Source organism: Papio anubis, chromosome 13 (genome assembly GCF_008728515.1).
Source record: "Papio anubis isolate 15944 chromosome 13, Panubis1.0, whole genome shotgun sequence".
Classification (NCBI taxonomy): Eukaryota; Metazoa; Chordata; class Mammalia; order Primates; family Cercopithecidae; genus Papio; species Papio anubis.
Window position 1 is genome coordinate 41,390,159 of NC_044988.1, and position 24,147 is coordinate 41,414,305.

The 24,147-nt window shown below is 35.2% G+C and overlaps 1 long non-coding RNA gene across 1 annotated transcript in view; it reads left to right on the top strand.

Moving 5' to 3' along the window:
• LOC116270016 overlaps positions 1-24,147 on the top strand; it is a 209,810-nt gene that overhangs the window by 127,919 nt on the left and 57,744 nt on the right. The window lies entirely within an intron of this gene.

Genomic DNA, 24,147 nt, shown 5'->3' on the forward strand with positions numbered 1-24,147 from the left:
GCTTTTCCTTCTAATTCCTCTTCCTTAAAGGGACACTTTGAAAATTAGTTGTGTTTCTGTAAATACAATTTAGATTCCTTAGGGAGCAAGCACAAGGAAAATGAAAAGCATAATATGTTTATTCAATACATTGCTATATTAAATCATAATATACAGAGATGTTTATTGAGTTTGCAAAGTATAGAAATCACAAATATATCATCTTAAAATGAAATCTTATAAAAACGATTTAGGAGGAAATTGGCTACCATTAACTTTACCTTTTTAAATCCTCTACCTTTAGCAGATGTCCATTTATATTTGCAATTCCAGTAATATAACTTACATTCAATTTATTATATCTGAATTTTGTTATATTGGTTATTTCCCTTAATAAACATTATATAGGGAGTAATATTTCTTTCCTTTCACAAACACAATTATTATAATTTTTTAGCTTTATAGACACTTCCAATTTATGATACCTGACTAAATAGAATGGGTTCCCTTACTCCTCAAATTGAAATTATAGAATAAATTTAAGTATGCACTGTAGGATTAAAAAACTGAATATTATGATGAGCAAACCATAGACATGATAATTTTTCCATACATAAGACTCATAGAATCAGATAAAATAATAAACCCAATAGAGCTGATTAATTTACAGCCTCATGTTATGCAAAGACCTCAGAATAAAGTTGTGTGTATCCTGAGCAGTGGCCAGAAAAACTTAGGGTCTGAGATGGGACATGGGCCCTGGAGTAGTAGTGCAATTACTCGGCTAATTAATTAAATGGCTTTAAAGTAACTGAGATTCAGAATCTACTCTTAGAATTTCCAGTACCCAGTGTTTTCTACAGGGCTGAAGCCACAAGGGCTAATGCTATAAGCTACTTCCTAAAGAGACAATTTAATTTAATTTAATTTAATTAATTAATTTATTTATTTATTTATTTTTGAGACCAAGTATCGCTCTGTCACCCAGGCTGCAGTGCAGTGTCTGGATCTTGGCTCACTGCAAGCTCCGCCTCCCGGGTTCACGCCATTCTCCTGCCTCAGCCTCCCGAGTAGCTGCGACTCCAGGAGCCCACCACCGCTCCCGGCTGATTTTTTATATTTTTTTAGTACAGACGGGGTTTCACCGTGTTAGCCAGGATGATCTTGATCTCCTGACCTCGTGATCCGCCCGCCTCAGCCTCCCAAAGTGCTGGCATTACAGGCGTGAGCCACCGTGCCCGGCCAAGAGACAATTTTTAAATAAGACGTGTTGCTGTCAGAGAAGAAGTGCAATGCCTCGAGTAGCATAAACCACTGTCAAAGTAAAGAAACTCCATGTCTAGAATATTATCTCACTAACAGAAAATTTGCTTAGCCACATATATTTGTCCTCAGGGGGACAAAAATTATCATCTCCAAGGCCTGGCACAGTGACTAACACTTGTAATTCCGGCACTTTGGAAGGCCAAGGCTGTGGATCACAGGGTCAGGAGTTCAAGAGCAACCTGGCCAAGATGGTGAAACCGTGTCTCTATTAAAAATACCAAAATTAGCTGGGCGTGATGGTGGGCTCCTGTAATCCCAGCTACTCCAGAGGCTGAGGCGGGGAATGGCTTGAATCCGGGAGGCGGAGGTTGCAGTGAGCCAATATCGTGCCACTGCACTCCAGCCTGGGCCACAGGGTGAGACTCTGTCTCAAAAAAAAAAAAAATTATCATCTACAGATAAATAAACATAATTAAATTAGCAGTACTAGATAAATTAGATCATAAATAAAAGTAATGTAACCAGTGTAGTTTGGGAAAATGTATACAAATATATAAAATATAAATGTATATGCACATAACTATATTTATATCTGATCATTTAAATAAGGTTAAACTACAAAATTGTTTATTTAATACAAAACATACATAATCACATTCTTACTGTTTTTACCTTTTCCATGAGAAAGAAAATATGTTAATAATCTCCTGAGGTTTTTTTTTTGTTTTTTTTTTTTGTTTTTTTTTTTTTTTTTGAGACGGAGTCTCCCTCTGTCGCCCAGGCTGGAGTGCAGTGGCCGGATCTCAGCTCACTGCAAGCTCCGCCTCCCGGGTTCACGCCATTCTCCTGCCTCAGCCTCCCGAGTAGCTGGGACTACAGGCGCCTGCCACCTCGCCCAGCTAAGTTTTTGTATTTTTAGTAGAGATGGGGTTTCACTGTGTTAGCCAGGATGGTCTCGATCTCCTGACCTCGTGATCCGCCCGTCTCGGCCTCCCAAAGTGCTGGGATTACAGGCTTGAGCCACCGTGCCCGGCAATCTCCTGATTTTTTAAAAAACTTCATAATTGCTTAAACTTTTCAGAAAATAGAGATTTCAATTTAATTTTTAAAATATATTTATTTATTGTTATTTTAGAGACTTTGTCATACTGTGTTGCCCGGGACAGAATGAAGTGGCTATTCACAGGCACGATCATAGCTCATTGCAGCCTGGAACTACTGGACTCAAATGATCTTCACACCTCAGCCTTCAAAGTAGCCAGGACTACAGGCATGTGCCACAGCACCTGGCTTCAACTTAGTTTTTAATAGGACAACATATTATGAAGATAACAAATACAAGTTATAGACTTCTTATTAGAGCTTAAAAATTACTCCAGAAACAAATAGTCTCTATAATTTGGGTGTGGTTTCACAAGGTTCTGTCATTAGAAATAACTTTTGGAAGAAAAGCTTTGTAATGCTGAATAGTATCTACCCTTCCTCAGCTGTAAGGAAAGGAGCAATTTATCACTTTTGTCTTACTGAGATTTCCTTCACAAGGAGGTAAGAAAGCCTGTGGGTTTCAAAGCTGTGAAGTGCTGATATTCAATTAGTTGGCAATGAGAGTCAAATATACTTTGACTAGGAAACTGAAAACCTAAAATATGGACAGACAAGGGGCAGAATCAGGATACAAACTAATGGGTGACAGAGATGGAATATTTTATATACATAGCTTCAAAAGCCTACTAAGATTTAAGTAGGCAGACTGTATTCTTATGCGGATTAACTTTAAGCATCAGCCTAGTCATTGAATATTCAAATAGAGACTTTTAAAAAACACTTTATTTTTTAGAGCAGTTTAAGATTCACAGCAAAACTGAGAGGAAGGTACAGAAATATGTCATTTATCTCCTGCACCCACACAATAACCTTCACTATTATCAACATCCCCCACCAAAATTGTGTATTTTTACAATTGATCAACCTACATTGACACATCATATTTAAACTTAAAACATGATAGTAGGAGCTGGAGAAAACAGAGTTTCTAAGTTAACATTTTGGGATAATATGTTGGGAGGGGTGGCTTTTGATTTTACTCCTGAAAGGAAGGACTTGGAAATCAGAAATAGAGGAAGAGTCAGAGGAGGAAAGAATGGAAAGCTGAGAAATGAGAAATGAAACTTGAACTTGATTTTTGAAATTATCATTAGCAAACCATGACTTTCTAAATGCTATTCAATGGTAAATGATTACCGTAAAACTTAACGGTAAAATCAGTTGTTTCTTGCCTAAAGATCTTTCTGGCTGGGCATAGTGGCTCAAGCCTATAATCCCACCCCTTTGGAAGGCCCAGGCAGGAGGATCGCTTGAGGCCAGGAGTTCGAGATCAGCTTAGGCAACACAATGAGACCTCATCTCTACAAAAAATACTTTTTAAAACATTAGCTTGGCGTAGTGGTGCACAACTGTAATTCTAACTACCTGGGAGGCTGAGGCAGAAGGATCGCTTGAGCCCAGGAGGTCAAGATTGCAATAAGCCATGATCACACCCACTGCACTCCAGCCTGGGTGACAGAGTGATACACTGTCTCTTAAAAATAAAAATAAAAAAGATATTTCTGATGTTAAAGTGTCTGGTAATTGTGAAACCCTGGTTTCAAACTCAAGCTCTGTGACATATTAGCTGTATGATCCTAGGAGAGCTCCTTAAGCTCTCTCTGTTTACTCTTTTTATATATAAAGTGGTAGTACTACTAGAACATACTTTCATAAGATTGTTGTATGAACTAATGGATCTAATAGTTTTAAAAATCGAAAATCGATGCCCTCAAACGTTGAGAGGAAATGCATACTGCTTTTACTTCCGTATATGCTTTTGAATTGAGAGCTTGCAGAGCAACCACTCTTTTAAACAGTTGAACTGGGGGATACTTTGCAGTGGGTTTGGAGAGAGGAGATTGCCATCTTATCTTCCCCTTGGCATCACTACTGGGAAGGGAGGATCCTAAGCCTCTGACTACTTTCAAAGCCTTGTTTAATGGCTCTTCTTCTTAGATTTATACATATTCTGTAGCACTATGCTAAACTTTTTTCAAAATAACTTGAGTGGTTCCTCTTCCTTGCATGCAAAATGTTGTGACTACAACAGTTATCTTGTAATGATAACTTGTAGCCATGATGTCCTCTTTCAAAAATCTAAGCCTGAAATATTAACTTACTGTGTGATAATTTTAGCAATTTGATATGGAAATATAGACAATTCATAAAGTCTGACAAATTTTTCTGTGATGTTTCAATAGGAAGAAGAGAAAATGTAAAATTTTGCAACACAGATGTTCCAAGTATTGCTTTTCTGTTGATCTCTGTTTTTGTACAGAAACAGACCCCATCAGCAGATTTGTATTGATCACTCTGGTTTCTGCTGACAATGTCTGTGACTGAGCCAAATGCAGCTAATACCAAGCTAATACATGCAGTAGAAACAACTGATACCCATCTAGAAATTTATTTTAGAAGACATGTTATTTAAGATTTTGCTTAAGTGCTTTCTGTTCTTTAGTTTTTAAAAAGTGAGGGATGGGCTAAATACGGAGTTGGCTGTAATATTAATAATCACACTACAGAATTTACTTTTGGCACCAAAATATTAAGGATTCTGACACGCAAAGTCTAACAAAACTAAATATTATCTCCTATCTGGTTTGAATAATAATTCTATGTACTGGTTAATATCCAAGTAGTCCTGACAAAATGAGAACAAATATTACATATATTATGCTGATTTTCACAGCCTGGGGAATTTGCATGTACCTTACTGTGGTGAATTTTAGGACAGATAAATAGTTAGGTAGATAGTAGAGAGGTAGGTAGGTAGTTGGTAGGTAGTAGAGAGAAAGAGCACAAGAGAGATGATAGATGAACACAATTAAAAATAAGATATTCAGAGTGAAAGGAAAAGAGAGAAGTCAAGGATAATGTGTTATGAGAAGATCTGTGCATAAAAAAGGGAATTGAATCTCAAAGTTTAAAGTTTTACATAACACTTCAAGGATCTTAGATGCTATTCCACTCTGGCCTTTCTGTGGATCACCTTGGAATAACCACTATAATATTGAGCTTCCTGCATCTAACTATTTGAAAGTTATTTAATTGTGGATGTTATGAACCTGAAAAACCTTTGTTCTAATGCTATGTTACCATTAAATACTAAGTATGATGTATACATCAATTGTGAACATTGGATGTTGTGAGTATCATTTTTTTCCTCTGAAAAAGTGAAACCCCCTCAGGGAAAGAACCTGAATTAAAACTGGTTCATATGGGAGTAAATTGAGGGATTATAGATTCAAAGAAACACCAGTGGATAATTTTTGCTTTTCTCGTTATGTACAATTTAATTGATGATCAAGTTTTATCTCAGTACACATTAGCTTGGAAAATAATTAAAGCACAGATGGCCCAATGACCTGAAGTAATTAATAAAGACTCTCTGGGTGTCTAATCCCGGCGATTTTTACCATTTCAGGGGCAGTGACTGTAATGTGTGACTAGGTAAATAAAGATTTTGCTTTATAGAATTATAAGGTTACAAACCAGTTAAAAATTGGGACACATGGCCGTGTTGGAAAAGTTTGGTAACTTCTTGTAAAGTTAAATGTACATTTGGCATAAGATCTAGCAATTACATTCTCGAATATTTATTACAAGAGAATGAAAAATTATGCTCCCACAAACACCTGTATGTAAATTTTCACAGAAGTTTCATTTGTAATAGTTAAAACCTGGAAACCACCCAAATGACTCCAAAGGGTGAACATATAAACAAACATTAATGATATATCCCTAAAACAGGATGCTCAGTAATTAAAAGGAACAAATTATAGTTATATGTAACAACTTGCATTGATCTCAAGGACTTTATGTTGAGTGAAGAAAAAGACAATCTGAAAAGGTTATATACTATATGATTCCATTTATATATTATTACCCATAATATTATATATTATTATCCATTATTAATACAAAATTAATAATGATGGAGAAAAAATCAGTGGTTGCCAGAAGTTAAGAGAAGGAAGATGTTTACAGAGTAGTAACATGAACGCTGAAGTCTCTATCCTGATTATGGTGATGGCTACATGAATTAACATATGTAATAAAAGTTCATATAAGTATAAATTCTACTTAAAAAATTAGTTCTCATGATACTAGTGAAATCCAGTTGAGTTAATAGCAGTGTACTAATGTAAATTTCCTGGTTTTTATAATATGCTGTAGTAAGGTAAGATACTTATCGTTAGGGGAAGCTGAATGAGAAGTACAAATGAACTCTCTGTATGTGTTTTTTAAATCTCTTATAAGAAGGAACTATTTTAAAATAAAATGAAGTATACATATTTTGAATATACCTTCCAAAAACAATTTTATTTTGAAATAATTGGTCTGAAAATTATTTTTTCTAGCTCTAACTAGATTTTGGTATTGGTAATGGACACAATTTCAAGTTTAAGGTAATAAAAACAGGTCGTAAGTACATGAGATTTTTTTTTCATTTTGTTTTTCATAAATAGGTGGCAAAAGTAGGATGGAAGACACCAAATGCTGTATAATACTTATGTACTATCAAGTTGTTGTTCAGATAATGAAATAGATACTTCCTGTGTGCTTCCTATATCTAATATATTACAGCATGAAAGTATTATAGGGAAAAATTTTGGCATCATCAAAATATTGATAGGTACCCAAAAAAAGGAATTTTTAGATAATTTCCCAAAATCATCCTGGTGTATCTCAAATTTTGCATCTGATTGTTGATTGATTTTAAATGGGCTTTCACTGAAATTTTTTCAAGATTTCAAAGGTCGTACTTTCCAAGTAAGAATTATCTGATGTACCTCTTTATGGTTATAACAGTAGCCTTTGTCTAGGACCATACTGTTTGTGTGTGTGTGTGTGTGTGTGTCTGTGTGTGTGTGGGGGGGGGTGTGAATGTGTCCAGATCTGTCTAATCAACTATTATAGTAAGATGGATTGTAATTCTGCATTGATACTAGCTCTATGGAAATCATCAAAAATTTCTCATTGCATATGCTTATGAGAAGATATTTGTAACATCACCCATTCTTTGTATAATAGAAAAGTACTCGAATGTGTTTCAGGAAATGTGTTCATAAGCTCTTCTTGCTTTTTCTCCTCCAATAAACAGTATCACATCACTGGCAAATCATTTTAGGTCTCATTCCTTTATCTGACTTAAGAAAGTTTTAGGCAATTTCTAATATCATTTTCATCTCTAACATTACACATCTTGTAACTTTAATGCAAGATAGTAATATGTTTAAAAGTATGTGTTTTACTAACAAATAGTTCAAGTCTTAGCACTATATTCACTATGTGACCTTCCTTAGGAAAGGTATTCAGCCTCTTTATATCTCTGCTCCTTGGTCTTTCTAACACAGGGAAAATAATGTTTATCTCAAAGGTTTCTTGTGAGAATTAAATGACATTATGTATTTAAAGTATTTTGCAACTGGGTGTGGTGGTTCATGCCTGTAATCCCAACACTTTTGGTGGCCGAGGCTGGTGGATCACCCGAGGTCAGGAATTTGAGACCAGCCTGGCCAACATGGTGAAACCCCATCTCTACTAAAAATACAAATATTAGCCAGGCGTGGTGGTGGATGCCTGTAATCCTAGCTATTTGGGAGGCTGAGACACGAGAATCACTTGAATCTGGGAGGTGGAGGTTGCAGTGAGCCTAGATCCTGCCACTGACTCCAGCCTGGGTGACAGAGTGAGACTTTGTCTCAAAAAATAAGTAAATAAATAAATAAATACTAAAAAATAAAGTGTTTTTCATATAGTAAATATTCTTTATGCGTTATTATTATAAATTAAAAGTAGATAACTGGTACCCAAATAGTGCATAACAAGGCAAGTTTAGTCCATTCATTCACTCAGTGAATCTTTGAGGAAAGAAGTAGAAAAATGAATGCAGCTGCCAGCAAAAGAAAATCTGTTCTTCACCAGGGGAGAAAAATGGGAGGAGTTATAAGCTGTCCCTTCACTCATTTGATATGTATTATTGAATTCCTAAAATTTACTAGCAACTGATCTAAACTCTGAAGTGATAACAGGAACTGTTTCCTGCTTACACTCTAGTGGGGCATGCAAACAAAAAACTGAATCAATAAGGAAAATACATGACATAGTTGATAATGCTATGTGCTAAGGAGAACAATGCAAGGGAAAGGAATAGGATAAGAAGTGAGGGCAATGATTTTAAGTAGGGGGTCAGGAAAGGCTTCTCTGAGAATGCTACATTTGAGTAAAAATTTGAAGGAATTAAGGGTGGATTCCTAAAACAGGAAAAAGTCACACAAATAGCTAAGTACCCTGTTCATGTGCCATGATTGTTGAATGATAAAAGCCACTTGAAAATGGTTAACAAGTGATTTTATTATGTTGCAAATTACTGGTTAGGGAAAGCAAGTGAGGAACTACTGGAGCATAGAAATCATTGCCTGGACATATAAGATGAAGATTAAAAAGTGTGTAAGCAAGAATTCCATAGCTTTGTCTTCAGGGGCCATAAATTGCCTCATAGACAAAATAAAATTATCCAATCCACTAGCATTTTATTTTTATATTCGTGAATTCATATTCTGTTATAGAATAACTGAAAATAAAAATGGATTTTTTTTTTCATTTTTTCAACTGGAGTCCATAAAAACCTAAAAGATCCACCAAAAATCGTTTAGAACTGATAAAACATTCAGTAAAATTGCAGGATATGAAATCAACATATAAAAATCAGTAGCATTGCAATACACCACCAAAAACTAGCAGAAAAAGAAATCAAGAAAGCCATCCTATTTACAGCAGATTATCTGAAAAAGACAAAATGACTAGGAATACGTTTAACCAAGAAGGCAAAATAACTTTCTAACAGGAAAAGTATAAAAAAAAAACCATGGAAAAACAGTTCATGTTCATAAATTGGAAGAATTAATAGTGTGAAAATCATTATATCACCCAAAGTGATCTGAATATCTAATCAACTCCTACCACAAAACAAATAACATTCTTCAAAGAAATAAGAAAAAAAATTATGGTACGGCATCTTAAAAAATAAAATAATAAGATGAAGAATATAAAGTACTCCATGAATTAAATGACTAGATATAAGATATTTCTGATCTTTAAACTGTCACAGCTAGGATACGTCACAAACCGTTTCATTATTTAGTGCCTATTTGGCCAAAAACATCAGTTCATTAGATTGAAAATTATTTTAAGTCATGAGTCTTATCATATTTATCTTTATATCCACAATGATTTGCATTCCCCTGATAATGTAGTGATGTTGAGCATTTTTTCATATACTTATTGCCATTTGTGTGTTTTAGTTTTGAAAAATGTCCGTTCAGCTAATTTGCCCATTTAATCAGATTATTGTTTGTTTGTAAATATTCATTAGATGCATTTGGTCTTTGGTGCCATCGAGAGCTAATGTTTCTTTATTGGTTTTCTGTCTAGATGATCTCTCCAATGCTGAAAATGGGGTGTTGAAGTCCCTAAATGTGATTTTATTGGAATGTTTTTCTCCCTTTAGATCTAATACTATTTTATTTGTATATCTGGATGCTCCAGTGTTGGGCACATATATATTTATAATTGTTATGTCATTTTTGCTGAATCAAATTTTATTATATAATAACTTTCTCTGTCTCTTTGCTGTTTTTTTACTAAAAGTCTGTTTTATCTGAGATAAGTATAGATACTCCCATTCACCTTTGAATTCATTGCATGGAATATATTTTCTCATTTTTTAACTTTTGGTCTATGTGTGTCTTTATAGGTGAAGTAAAGTTCTTGTAGGTATTATATAATTGTGACATAGTTTATTATCCATTTATCTACTCTGTGTTTTTTAAGTGGGGGAGATTAATCTCTTTACAGTCAAAGTTATTACTGATAGGCAACGACTTACTCCTGTCATTTTGTTAATTGTTTTCTGGTTGTTTTGTATATCCACTGTCCGTTTATTTCTCTCTTATTGTTTATCAGTGCAATTTGGTGGTTTTCTCTAGTGATACAGAATAATTCTTTTCTCTTTCTCATTTGTGTATCTGCTCTTCCAGTGAGATTTCTGCGTTTGCATGTTTTTATGATGGTGATTATTATCTTTTCACTTCCAGATGTAGGTTTTTTTTGAGCATTTCTTTTTAGGTTGATCTAGTGGCCAGGAATTCTCTCAGTGTTTGCTTGTATTGGAAAGAATTTATTTCTTCCTCATTCTGAAGAATAGCTATACTGAATATAGTATTCGTGGCTGGTAATTTTTTTCTTTCAGCACTTTGAATATCTTCCCTTTCTCTCTTGGCCTCTAAGGTTTCTGCTGTGAAGTCTGTTGTTAGTCTAATAAAGATTCCTTTATATCAGGAATAGACTTGATGTTGTTCTCCTGATGTTTTTAGAATTCTTTCTTCATCATTTAACTTTTGACAATTTGATTATAATATGCCTTACAGAGCACGTTCTTGAGTTGAATGTATTTGCAGACTTTTCAGCTTCTTAGATCTGGATTTTCATATCTCTTCCCAGATGTGGAAATTTTTCAGAAATATTTCATTAAATAGGTTAATTTTGCATGCTTTGCCTATCTTTTCACCTATGGAAGCTTTCACAATATGAATATTGTTTCACTTAAAGATGGCCTGTAAGTCTTATAAGCTTTATTCGCTTCTTTTTATTATCTCTTTTTTTTTCTTTGACTGTGTAATTTCAAATAACCTATCTTTATTCTGCTCAATTAAGTCTGCTGTTGAAGCTCTCTATTGTTATTTCATTCATTGAAGTTTTAGATGAAGTTTTGGTTCTTTTTTATGATATCTATTTCTTTGTTCATTTTCTCACTTATATTGTGAATTGTTTTCCTGATTTTGTTGAATTGTCTACCTGCATTTTCTTTGTCTTGTTGAGTTTCCTTAGGATCATTATTTTGAATTTTTTTTCTGACAATTTGTTGTTTTCCTTTCCACTGGGGCCTTTTTCAGAGAGTTACTGTGTTACTTTGGTGCTATCATAATTCCACGATTTTTCATGTTTCTTGTGTTCCTGCTTTGGTGTCTGTGCTTCTACTAGAACAATTGCCTCCTCCGAGCTCTGTAGTGTGGATTTCATAGGGAAAGATCTTCATCTGCAGTTGAGTCTCGTTGTGTCTTTTAGGAAGGGTGTGGTGATTATTTCTAGGTAGATGTAGTGCTATAGTCATTATACAGCTTCTTCACCTGCATTCAACATGAGCAATAACTGCAGGTACCTCGGTAGCCTAGGCAGTTGAAGTTCATGGAAGTGATGGTGACAGCATACATTGTTGAAATCCTTGGTGACAAGCGCTTTTGGGGTCTTCCCATTATTTTTCTCATAATGGGGAGACTTAGCTAAAGGATGTTTTTGGGAGTCAGGTTTGTTTATTGGTGTGCTTCTTTTTTGGCGTCAGGTGTGTTTATTGGGAGGCAGAATGCTGCTTTAACGTAGGCACCAGGCCTATGTGTTTTTGGAGCAGCTCTGCCAAGGCATCATTTCAACAGGACTCAGTATGTAGCTTCAGCTCAGACTTTTAGGGGCAGGGTTCATCAGTGACTGGGAAGGGCATATGGAACAACTATGACAAGGCACCATTACCTCAGGAGGAAATATATAGCTTTAGCTGAGGCCACAAGAGGCAGGATGCAGCAGTAGCAACTGTGAAAAGTAGATGGAGCAGCTCCACTAAGGCACACTTTCCCCAGGAGGTATTGGGCAGCTTCAGTTCTGACACAAGGGTGCAGAGCACTCTAATTGGTAGAGACAGATGAGATGGTTCTGACAAAGCCTAATTTCTCTAGGAGGAGGAATGCAGTTTCAGCTCAACAGCACTTGGAAGGGGTAGATGGAGGAGTTCTGCCAAGACACTTTTTTCCCAGGAGGCAGCATTCAGCTTCAGCTTAGGCCCTTAGAGACTGGGCACAGTCACATCTAAGAGAGGTAAATGAAATAGTTACGCCAAGCACACTTTCCCCAGAAGAGTGTACATCTTCAGCCCCAACCTCAGGGGTCTGGGCACAGCTGTGCCTGGGGATTAGGAGGGGTAAATAGGTGTAGCAGCTCCACTGCCACTTGGCCCCATGTAAAAGCAGGTTGTAGCTTCGTTTGGGGATATCGCACCACTGAATGGGGTGTTTTGGCAGCAGCCTTGCCTCAAGGATTAAGGGGTGCTATGGGCACTTGCCCACTTAGCACAACACACTCCAGCAGTAGTTCTATCTCCACGATGGCAGAGCACAATAGCTGCACAGGCCACAGGGGGTGGGACCCAGGATTGGTTGCTTCTCTGTTGGGAGCACAGTTGTGTAGACCTCAGGCAGCTCTCTCAGGGAGCTTAGTACCTGTGAGGACTGCAGGGGACCTCAGTGGCGAGGACTGCAGTTGTCCATGATATTGATGTGGGCAGCTGGGTTCCTCTTGCTTATCTTTTCTCTATAAAAAATGCCTCCTGGTTCCCAGCTGATCCTGGTTGGGGAATGGGGTAGTGGAGGCCAGATGTCTTCTTCTGTTCTCTATGTGGCTGTCCTGAATTTCTGTGTACACCAGGGTTTCTATTACTCCTTTGACATACTCTCATGTTCTCTAATTATTTTTGTTAAAATGTAGTTGTTTATTAGCTGTTTTGGCTGTTTTTGTTGCGGGGAGAAGCACTAAAGGCTTCCAGTCAACTATTTTGCTGATGTCACTTCTGTTCATAGAATCTTTATTCACTATTTCTCCAAATTGGAAATAATCCAGATATTCTTGACCCAAATGTCCTTAAACCAAATTGTGGTATATTCATACAATGGAATACTATTCAGCAATAAAAAGGAATGACCCAACTTAAATGAGCACAACTTGACAATACAACTTGAACACAAATAAACACAATTTGAATGAATGTCAAGGTGTTATGCTGAATGAAAGAAGCCAGTTTTAAAGAATTACCTCTTTACGAGTTCAGTTATATGGCATTCACTAAGCAACAAACTGTAGTGATGAAGGATAGTGACAACCAGAGGTTAGGTATTGAGGAATGGTGTGACTATATCAGAGAGTAGGAGGGAATGTTTGGAGTGATGCAACTGCCCTGTATATGGTGGTGGCTACCCAAATTTAGATGTGTGTTAAAACATATAGAACTGTATACACAAAGAAAAAGGTCAAATTACTATGCAATGATATAAAACATGTACATACATACACACATACATGCAAATATATGTAATTGTCTTTGATTTTTTGATGATCTATCCTTATTTAATCAACCTCTAAAGCCCAACTTTCATGTCAGAAATTATTTTTGAACAAATTCTACCGGTATGTAATGTGGACTGTATATTTGATGAACCTGTAAAGGGAAGAAAAGTATGCCAAGGGTTATGCAATATATTGGCTTAGTACATAGGGATATTAATTTTGTCAGTAAGCCAAAAGGAAAAATCTGATAGAAACATGCAAGTAAGAAAATATAATGAAATATTGATCTATGTACCTATTTTTTGTACCAATAACATGCTATTTTGGTGACTAAGACATTACAGTATAGTTCAAAATCAGGTAGTGTGATGCCTCCAGATTTATTCTTTTTGCTTACTCTTGTTTTGGCTATGAGGTCTCTTTTTTATGATTCCATATGAATTTTAGAATTGTTTTTTCTAATTCTGTGAAGAATGATGGTGGTATTTTGATGGGGATCACGTTGAATTTGTAGATTGCTTTTGGCAGTATGGTCATTTTTATATAGACCAATGGAACAGAATAGAGAACCCAGAAATAAACCCAAATACTTACAGCCAACTGATCTTCAACAAAGCAAACAGAAGCATAAAGTGGGGAAAGGACACCCTTTTCAACAAATGGTGCAGAGGTAATTGGTTAGCCACATGTAGGAGAATGAAACTTTATCCTCATCTCTCAACTTATAAAAAAGTCAACACAAGATGGATTAAAAACTTAAACCTAAGACCTGAAACTTTAAACATTCTAGAGGATAACATTGGAAAAATCCTTCTAGACATTGGCTTAGGCAAGGATTTCATGACCAAGAGCACAAAAGGAAATGCAATAGAAACAAAGATAAATAGCTGGAACTCAGTTAAACTAAAGAGCTTTTGCACAGCAAAAGGAACAGTCAGCAGAGTAAACAGACAACCCAAAGGGTGGGAGAAAATCTTCACAATCTATCCATCTAACAAAGGATTAATATCCAGAATCTACAATGAACTCAAATCAGTAAGAGAAAAACAATCCCATCAAAAAGTGAGCTAAGGATGTGAATAGACAATTCTAGAAAGAATATATACAAATGACCAACAAGTAGATGAATAAATGCTCAATATCACTAACGATCAGGGAAATGCAAATCAAAACCACAATGGGATGCCACCTCACTCCTGCAAGAATGGCCATAATGAAAATATAAAACAGTAGATGTTGGCGTGGATATGATGAATAGGGAATACTTCTACACTGCTGGTGGGAATGTAAACTATTCCAGCTGCTATGGAAAACAATGTGAAGATTCCTTAAAGAACTAAAAGTAGAACTACTATTTGATCCAGCAATCCCACTACTGAGTATCTATCCAGAGGAAAAGAAGTCATTATTCGAGAAAGACACTTGCATACACATATTTATAGGAGTACAATTCACAATTGAGAAATCATGGAATCAACCCAAATGCCCATCAGTCAACGAGAGGATAAAGAAACTGTGATAACTCAAGAATGCAAAACCAAACATCGTATGTTCTCGCTGATACATGGGAGCTAAGCTATGAGGATGAAAAGGTATAAAAATGATAGAATAGACTTTGGGGACTTGCCGTGAAGAGTGGGAAGGGGGTGAGGGATAAAAGACTACAAATGTGGTGCAGTGTATACTGATCAAGTGATGGGTGCACCAAAATCTCACAAATCACCACTAAAGGACTTACTCATGTAACCAAATACTACCTGTACCCAAATAACTTATGGAAAAACAAAAATAATAACGTAAAAGAAAATAGAAAATATAATGAAACATTGAGCATTGAGGCAATAAATAAAGCTTTTTTTTTTTTTGGGGGGGGGGACAGAGTCTCGCTTTGTCACCCAGGCCGGACTGCAGTGGCATGATCTCGGTTCACTGTAGCCTCTGCCTCTTAGGTTCAAGCAACTCTTCTGCCTCAGCTTCCTGAGTAGCTTGGATTACAGGTGCGTACCACCATGCCCAGCTAATTTTTGTATTTTTTATTTTTTAGTAGAGGCGGGGTTTCACCATATTGGCAGGGCTGGTCTTGAACTCCTGACCTCATGATCTGCCCTCGTTCACCTCCCAAAGTGCTGGGATTACAGACATGAGCCACCGCGCCTGACCATAAGGCATTCTTCATTTTTCCATTGGTTTCTTTCTCTACAGAAGCTAAACAAGGTGGAGAGAAAGTGAAATATCTCAGGCATTACCATAAAAATTATATGAATCAGAACATTGTTTTATCTAAGCAAAAACCAACTCATAGTACAGTGATCAAAGAAGGTAGAAGGGGTCAGAGAAAAGTATAGTTAAAATTAATTATTAAGGTGTATGTTATAGAGCTATTTTGGTGTTGCTGCTTTTTTGTTTTTCCTTCAATATCTCCTAGCCCCCATAAGTATTCTCAGTAATCAAATGGTTCCTGAAGAACTCTCCAACCATTTATAAAGTACAATAATTTTGAAAGAAGCAGTCTAAAGGCCATGAAATAAATTTCCCAAGGCTATATTATTTTGTTCTCTATTAATGTGACTTTAAGTGTGGCTCAGAATTTCACCTATGTGCAACATTAATGGGAAAATATCTATTCAAGAGAGGCAATTGGATAAAAATGCTTGTTTAAGAAACCTGATTATTAGACTTCCTGCAGTTAATACAAAATTATACCTGGCTGTTGCAAGTGACTTAAATGTTTAGGGAAAAACGTATTTCTGATTCCACTGACATTTCCACTGCATTTTATCTTTATTCAAATCAAAAGGACATTGTAGAATGAGAAAAAAATGACAAGGATATAGACCCCGCCTTTGACCTTTAGCACAGTTTATCTACGGTTGGATTTGCATTACAGCAATAACATTAACTACCTATCAAGGTCATGTTAGGTGAGTGATTTAACAGCTTTGCATCTCAGTTTGCTTATCTCTACCAGAGAACGTACATTGTCAAATACCATTTCAGAACTTACTGTGTGCTGGCTGCCTGTTAAGCATTTTCACAGTATTCTGGTGAGGTAGGAATTATGTTCTGGCCTCCTCCACTCTCCCACAACACTTATCATGTTTATCAGAAAACCCTGTTGGCTCTTCCTTCCAAACGTCTAGATCTCACCGTTTCTCACCTCTATCACTGCCGTCATTCTTGTCCAAACTAACACCATTTCTTACCTGGAGTCTCCGTGTCCTTGCCCCATTGGGTTTATTCTAAACATAACAGCCAAAATGATCTTGTTAAAAGATATCAGAAATTGTCACTCCCCTGTTCCAAATCCTCACATGATTTCTCAGATCACTTTGTGTAAAAGTCAAATATCTTGCACAAAAATTGTCAACCTAGATTCGTTTTGAGTAGATTTTATATATCCTAGGCCCTCTGTATCTGTGGTTTCTCTATCTCTGGATTCAACTAACCATGGATAGAAAATACAAGGAAAAAAAACAACCAAGCCAGTACTGAACATGTACAGACATTTTTCTCTTTATTTCCTAAACAATACTGTATAGCAACTATGAATACCAAGGAATGATGTATATAAATTTTATATGTGTGTCTCAAAAAGCAACTTGTCAAATTATAGACTTTTTAATTATATAAGAAATTCCTTACCCCAAATTCTTATAAGGAAAATGCGCATATTATTTACATAACAAAAATATTCAACATTCTATAATTTGCCTTTAAAATCTTTCCAATGATGAATACCTTACTTATTCAAACAAATTCTGCCTGGTACATTATGTCAGTTGGTTTCAGTATAGTATGTGGTAAGAATAGGGCTCCAGAGTTCTCAGCTCTAGAGGTTGACAATGTCAGGAAAGAGTAAAATATTACATGAGAAATTTCTAACCCAAAATTAGTATAGGAAAAACAGTATATAATTTACACACACACAAAAAAATGTACAACATTTTGTAATTTGCCTCTAAATTCTAAAGTGAGCCAAGTTACAGAGGCAAGGAGAGTTTGATGAGTGATTCATGGATATTTATGTACTAATATGTCTGCTATTTAATGACTTTCTCATCTTACGCAAATCACAGGATCTCCCTAAATGACATTTCTTTCCTTAATATAGGGGTAATAATAGTACTTCTTATCTCACAATGTTGTTACGAAAATCACAGATAATTAACAGGAAAGCCTTGGCAATTATAAATAAAATAAATGTTTTACTTTTCCTTTATTAAAAGAAACCTTACTGTTTAAAGAGATATGAACAGTGTATACAATCAACAGCAATTCTGATTATAATACAATAATCAAGAACATACAAAAACACACAATAATGGATAATAAACTTTCATTGTTTATATATAAATGCAGGTATCTATATTAAGCAAAATGTTGTAACTAGGAGGTGCCTTAGATAAAATTAATTAACATAATAGATTCTTCACTCAAATCTTCAAGGATTTCCAGCTAACAAGATCATCTCAAAGATAAAATGATAAAGCAACTTACCTTTCAAAAACTGACCAAAACAACTAGGATAGGAAGAAGGTATTCAAGAAAATTGTGGTATTTCTCTGAGTATTTTATTAAATGCCAAGTAAACAAAGTAAAAACATTTTAGAAAGCGCTAATTTAACACGTTCTGATATTATTATTCACAAAAGCATTTAATATGTATTTTTTCTCTTAAATCCTATGTGGTAATGATTATGATTTAGTTTCTTGTCTTCATTTACTAAATAAAGATTCCAAATTTCCAACCAAACATAATTTTCCAGGTAAAAATGTTAATCAAATTAAATGCAAAATGCAATCAACTAGTAATTATGAAGCATTCATATATATGGTGAACTAGGTTTCCAGAGGATAAAACAAAAGGAAAAATAATAAATTATTGCCTCAAATAATAATATATGAGTGGGCTTAATATGAAAATAAGCTCAGAAAGTTGCATAGAAGAAGGTTGCTAAACTTAGTCAATAGAAATAGATAGGTCAAGAGTACAGTGAACACATTATCAGCTTCAATGAATGGTATAAACTTTTCTGCCTTTATCTCAAAGGCAGAAAAATATAACATTTACTGAGACGAGAGTTGAATAAATGAATTAGGCTAGCTTAATGACTTTGAGAAAGGCAGTGATGAGAGGTGAATCACAGCAGGTTGCTTGGGACAACATTGTCTAGAATTTGGAGTATAAGGTTTAGATGTTTTAACTTTATGCTGTTGTCAAAATGGAAAGTCACTTAAACATTCTGAGAAGGGTTAAAATTTTATTACAGTAATAGTAAAAAAATTGAGACAGAAATGTCACTTAAATGAATTTTTTTCTTTTTTAAGAATGTGAACAAAATATACCCAACCTATGTCATAACTATAGTGGTATTAGCAGGAAGAAAAGAAAATATGCACGTAAGAAATCCTGAGGAAATGGACTCATTAGGATTTGGGAACATAGACATTAAGAGGGAAGACAGAATTCGCCATTAATGAATAAAGCTTTCAACCTCAGGCAGTTTTGAGAGTTATCAAAGAATATAAAGACTTTGAGTATGTAATGGGGTCTAGGAGAGTGTTTTACAAACTTGTTGGGTTTAAAGTAGCAGAACATTTAAATGGAAATATTCGAGAGTCATTACAAATACAGAAAATACAGACTAAATCTCCAGAAAGAAGCTAGACTAAAAAGAATTATTTAAGCATCCTGGGCACAGAAGTGAGAGTTGAGGCTGTGAACCTGACTGATTTCTAAAGGAAGGCCAACAAAGAAAATCTCACCCAACGAAAACTTGGAGAACATCTAATCATTGTCTAAGGAAATTTGGAGAGAAATCAAGTAGAGTTAAATATTTATTATAAATTGAGGGGAAGCAATATTTTTAAAAAGAATGAAACGACCAGTTGTGTTATACACTACAAGGAAGTAAAAGAGGGTAGGACAAAGAAGAGAAAACTGGATTGACAATCAGAACAACTCTGTTAATAGATTATGTCCAAAGATGACATCCAGAAGAAACCAGAAGAAAACCAGATTATAAGGTGTTAAGGAATTGGTAACTGATAATCAAATGGAGGAAGAAAATAATGCATTATGCTTTCTAGAATGTTTGCAAATCAACCTTTTAATTAATCAGAAACTTATTAAATCACTTATATTTAACCAGAAATTGGAAATGTCACTGAAGCCTGGATTACATACAGCCAACCATAACAGAGTTATGCTCTGGCTGCTGGAGTAGGGTTGAGGAGAGAGAATCGGAGTAACAAATGCCATGAGAGTCCATGTAAGAAGATCCAGCCTAGTATCTGAAGGTCAGGGTAGGCTTCTCAGAGGTAGTGACTGTCGAGAAATGGAGGCAGATATAAGAAAAGAAGAAGAACTGGGGAAGACAGACAGCTCAGGTAAGAGAGAAAGAAGATCAAGTAGCTGGAATATGGCCCACATCAGGATCCTGGAAAGGAAAATGTTGTGAGGGAGTTGGTGAGAAATCAGGAAAGTGATGAAAGGTAGGAATTAAAAGGAAATCATGGCCTTGAAAGTGTTGCTAACAAATTACAACTTTCCCTTGAGTACACTGACTAATGGGGTTCTAAGTAGGGGGTTGATGTTTATCCTAATCACAAGAGTAGCCTTGCTATTCCCTTAGTTTATGGAAAAAGGCAAAGGCAAAGAAAAGGAACCAAATCAAATGGCAATCAAGGGGCAACAATCGATGTTAATTTCTTCTAGTTTTGAGATTTTCCATGCTTCCAAGCATGAAAATTATGAACCTTGTAAACATGCTAAACTTTAGGTTCATGTTATTGCCTACCTTTAATGAATTAGAAAAAATTAAAAAATCTGAGTGGTCTCTATAATTAAAATTTGAACAACTTTACAACTTCTGGGATGATTATTCATCATGCAAAGAACTTTATTTGGATGCAAGGCCTTAACCAGTATGACTATGAGCAAGCCAATGGGAACAAAAAGGAGCTTTGCTCAACAAAAAGATTAACAACTAATAGTAACTTCCAATCACATAGATGCTAAAGGTGACTCTTCTATGCATTTGAAGATACCAAATAATTTCTCCACAGCAGTAGAAAAAATTCTATTGCTAGAATATATCACAAGTAAAAATTGACTATGGTGCAAAATAATCAATCACTTGGAAATCAATTGCCTATACAGCTAGCTAATAAAAACAGAGGAAATAACACGTTTTCCATTTAATTATGTCATTGGCTTATGCTTCAGAGTTCTAAAAAAGCATCTTTAAATCTTGTATAACAAAAATAAACACATCAGTGTACCCATGCTATATTTTACTGGTACATTCTAGACAATGTACTAATACCCATAATTTTCAAAATGACTGGCTAGGGATGGAGAAAGGGAGAGGGACATCAGTGGTTCAAATAAAAACTTGAACAAACAAAACAACTATTTTTAAAATTACTGAGAGCTGGTTATTAGGGACATGGTTTCTTGAACTGAATTATCACATTTAAAATTCATGACCCAAAACTGTTGCTCTTCTCAGCTGTGCAATTGACACCCACCAGCATGGTGTGTGTTGGAAGTAGAGATGCCTTTTTTAAGATCTGTTAATTTAACTTATGTAAATTAATTGGCTGAAACAGAATTTTACCATTTGGATGTCTTTATTAACTGAAAAGTCAGGTGTTGAAATACTTTTAAATCCTATTATTCTGTTCTTCTGCTGGTGTAATGTGGGCAGATTCTCATTTGTTAATTATATTGTGTATAAAAATAAAAAAATTCAATTGAAAGAAATAAAATATTCTATATCAGTACTTCTTTGCATGTAAACCTATTCTGCCCACAGAGAAATACAGCATTTGCTATCACAAAACCAGCCTTGTCCTGGTCATAATCCCAGAGTCACAACTTATTATGACAGAACTATTTTCTTTTGCAAGATACTGCTTTCTACTGTAAGTAAATAAAATATCTTGTTACTCTACCATCAGCACTCACCATTATGCAAATACTGCTTAAAGATATCTACACAGAAACTCTCTAGAAAAATCATAACAGAACTCAATTCTTGTCATTTTAGAGTAACTTTCCAAAATAATGTTCTGATATCATTTAATGTGCAATTCAGAATTCCTGTTTTTTAGATTACACATTGCTGCAAATTATTTCTTTAGAAATATTCCCTCCCAACCCCTTAACTTACTGTAATAATGTTAAATTAAAAGACTTAGTTTCAACTCACAAGTTATTCCTAAAATTTATAACAATATTTACTTGTGAGAAAATGTGGTATCACAAATAATATTTCACAGACCTGAGTCTTCAAATATGTTAGAGATAGAAAACTCTACACTCTAGTTACATACCCCATTTATGTATCTCTATCTTTGCTATGGATTTTAAACACCAAAAGAGGTTTCTACAATTTCTATTCTTATTTATATTTATCAAACTAATGTTGAAAATCACTGTATATATATTTTTGCAAATTAGATGTATCATCTTATACTTTTTTATTTCTGGATTCTAATGTTCTTGAGAATCTTTTGGGCATTGTAAAAGTGAATATGAATTTTGCTTGAAAGTACAGTTTGTTGAAAGCTGAAATGAAGATATTAATTCTTATCTCACATATAAGCAATTGGAAAAATACAAATAATATTTATGAAGTAAATAATTATGATTCAGTAAGTGTCTTAATAAATAACAAGGACAAAAAACCAACACTATAAGGTAAAGAACATTCTGATTTAAATTGATTGAAGGGTCTTTAGAAAATATTTAAGGACTGAACAAAAACAAATTCAATAAAAATATAAGAAATAGCCATTTAGGAATTAAGTGAGGGAAGAATGGCACAAAAGGGAAGGCTGGTGATCAGTTTGCAGCTGAACTGTCACTGCTGAGTGTTAGTGACTTGAGTCACAGTCATCAATAAGGCAGACTATTTGGTGCATGCCTGAAATAGAGGCAAGGTACAATCAAGACAAACAAGACATCCATCATGTTTTCAATACCCAGAGACTCTATGCTGTAAGTTACCTCTGTCTCGAACTGCAAGGATAAAAAAGCTTAACAGCCCTAGGAGAAGATATTGCCACATGTGGAAATGGTTTAGGAAAAAGACTCCACTTGCCGGAGGCATTGGCAAAATGCTTGCAACTCATGCAGATGAGGAACAAGAGGAAGGTAGGGAAGTCTTAAAAATGGAAACTGTAGCAAGATGAAAAGAATTCAGGATAATGCATTGGAAAACAAAGAGGGTTTGTCTTTTGATGAAAAACATGAACTCTACACAAATGTTTTAAAAAGGCTTATGGGCCCTTCAAAATGGACCCAGGGATCCTAGTGCCTGGAAACCCTAACTTGCTAACACTGTTGTCCACCAAACACAGTTTTATGAGTAAGTGGATTAACTAGTAGCCAATGAAGAGGAACATGAAGGAGAATTTGTCTGAGATTTTTTTTTTATTCCTTCTAATGTCATGCTAATATATTAGAAAGCTCCACAGATGGGGGTAGCATTACAAGTTAAGGGTAATTAACTGAATTACATTATCTCTTATATATATTTATCTTTCTCTTAAATCTATATTCAAATTCCCATGTAAGTTTTTATCTCCCAGCACCCATTTTAGACATTAAGTAATTTTACACAAAAGTTAATTAATTTATTTATGTAACAACTAGTGATTTCTCTGTGCCAGAGACTGTATCAGCACCCCAGACAATGCGTAGTCACTTAAAGAATCAGGAAGCCTTTTTTATTGAAGTTTAATGATCATGACAGATATTTGTCCAATAAATACAGAATAAAGTAGTTTGAAATTTCAGTTTATTTGAAGTAACAGATAGGAAGATATAAGGGTGAAAGCAAAGGAATCTGATGAAGTATCAGGGCATATGGCATGTAAATGGGGAAGAGATGTATGATGAGGAGTTAAACTGGTGAAGATATGAAGTGTAATTAAATTCTAGACAGGAGGATGGGCAGGCCTAATACCCTGAGATTGGGGAAAACATTCCGGGTAGAACACGATGCAGATAGTACAGGTAGTAACAAGAAGAACATTTGCAGATGAGCCCTCCTTCAGGAGCTTACAGGTCATGAGATCTAAGTAAGGTTTTTGAGCATTAGCTAAATTACTGACAAATGGTTTTAAGCAGAAAGGTAACATGACTGGACTATAGCTGCACTTGATGAAGATAATTCTGGCTTGACAGGCAAATGGATAAAGAAAGCTTGGGGTTGCAGTGGGGTCATCAGTAATATTGTCAGTAAGAATGCTTAGGAGGTTGTTACACTAGAGTGATACTTATGGCTATGCACATCCTTTTCTTCGTTTCCCCAAGCTTCGAACATTGAGTAACCCAGACACGCATCCAGTGCCCTCTTTTCTTCTTTTTGTGTGCTTACTATATGGGCACTCCTCAACTATCATGGTTTAAAAATCATCTAGATCTCGATTTTTCCAAATTCATGTCTCTGTCTTGAACCTAACACTTGAACTCCTGAAATTAGCTCCATTTTAACTTCCAATATGCATTTACAATTTAACATGTCCAATTCAATTCTTGATTTGGAAACCTCCACATTTGGTCTTCCTACACTTTTTCCACCTGAGTAACTGGGAGCTTTATTTTCCAAGTTGCTCAGCCAATGTTGT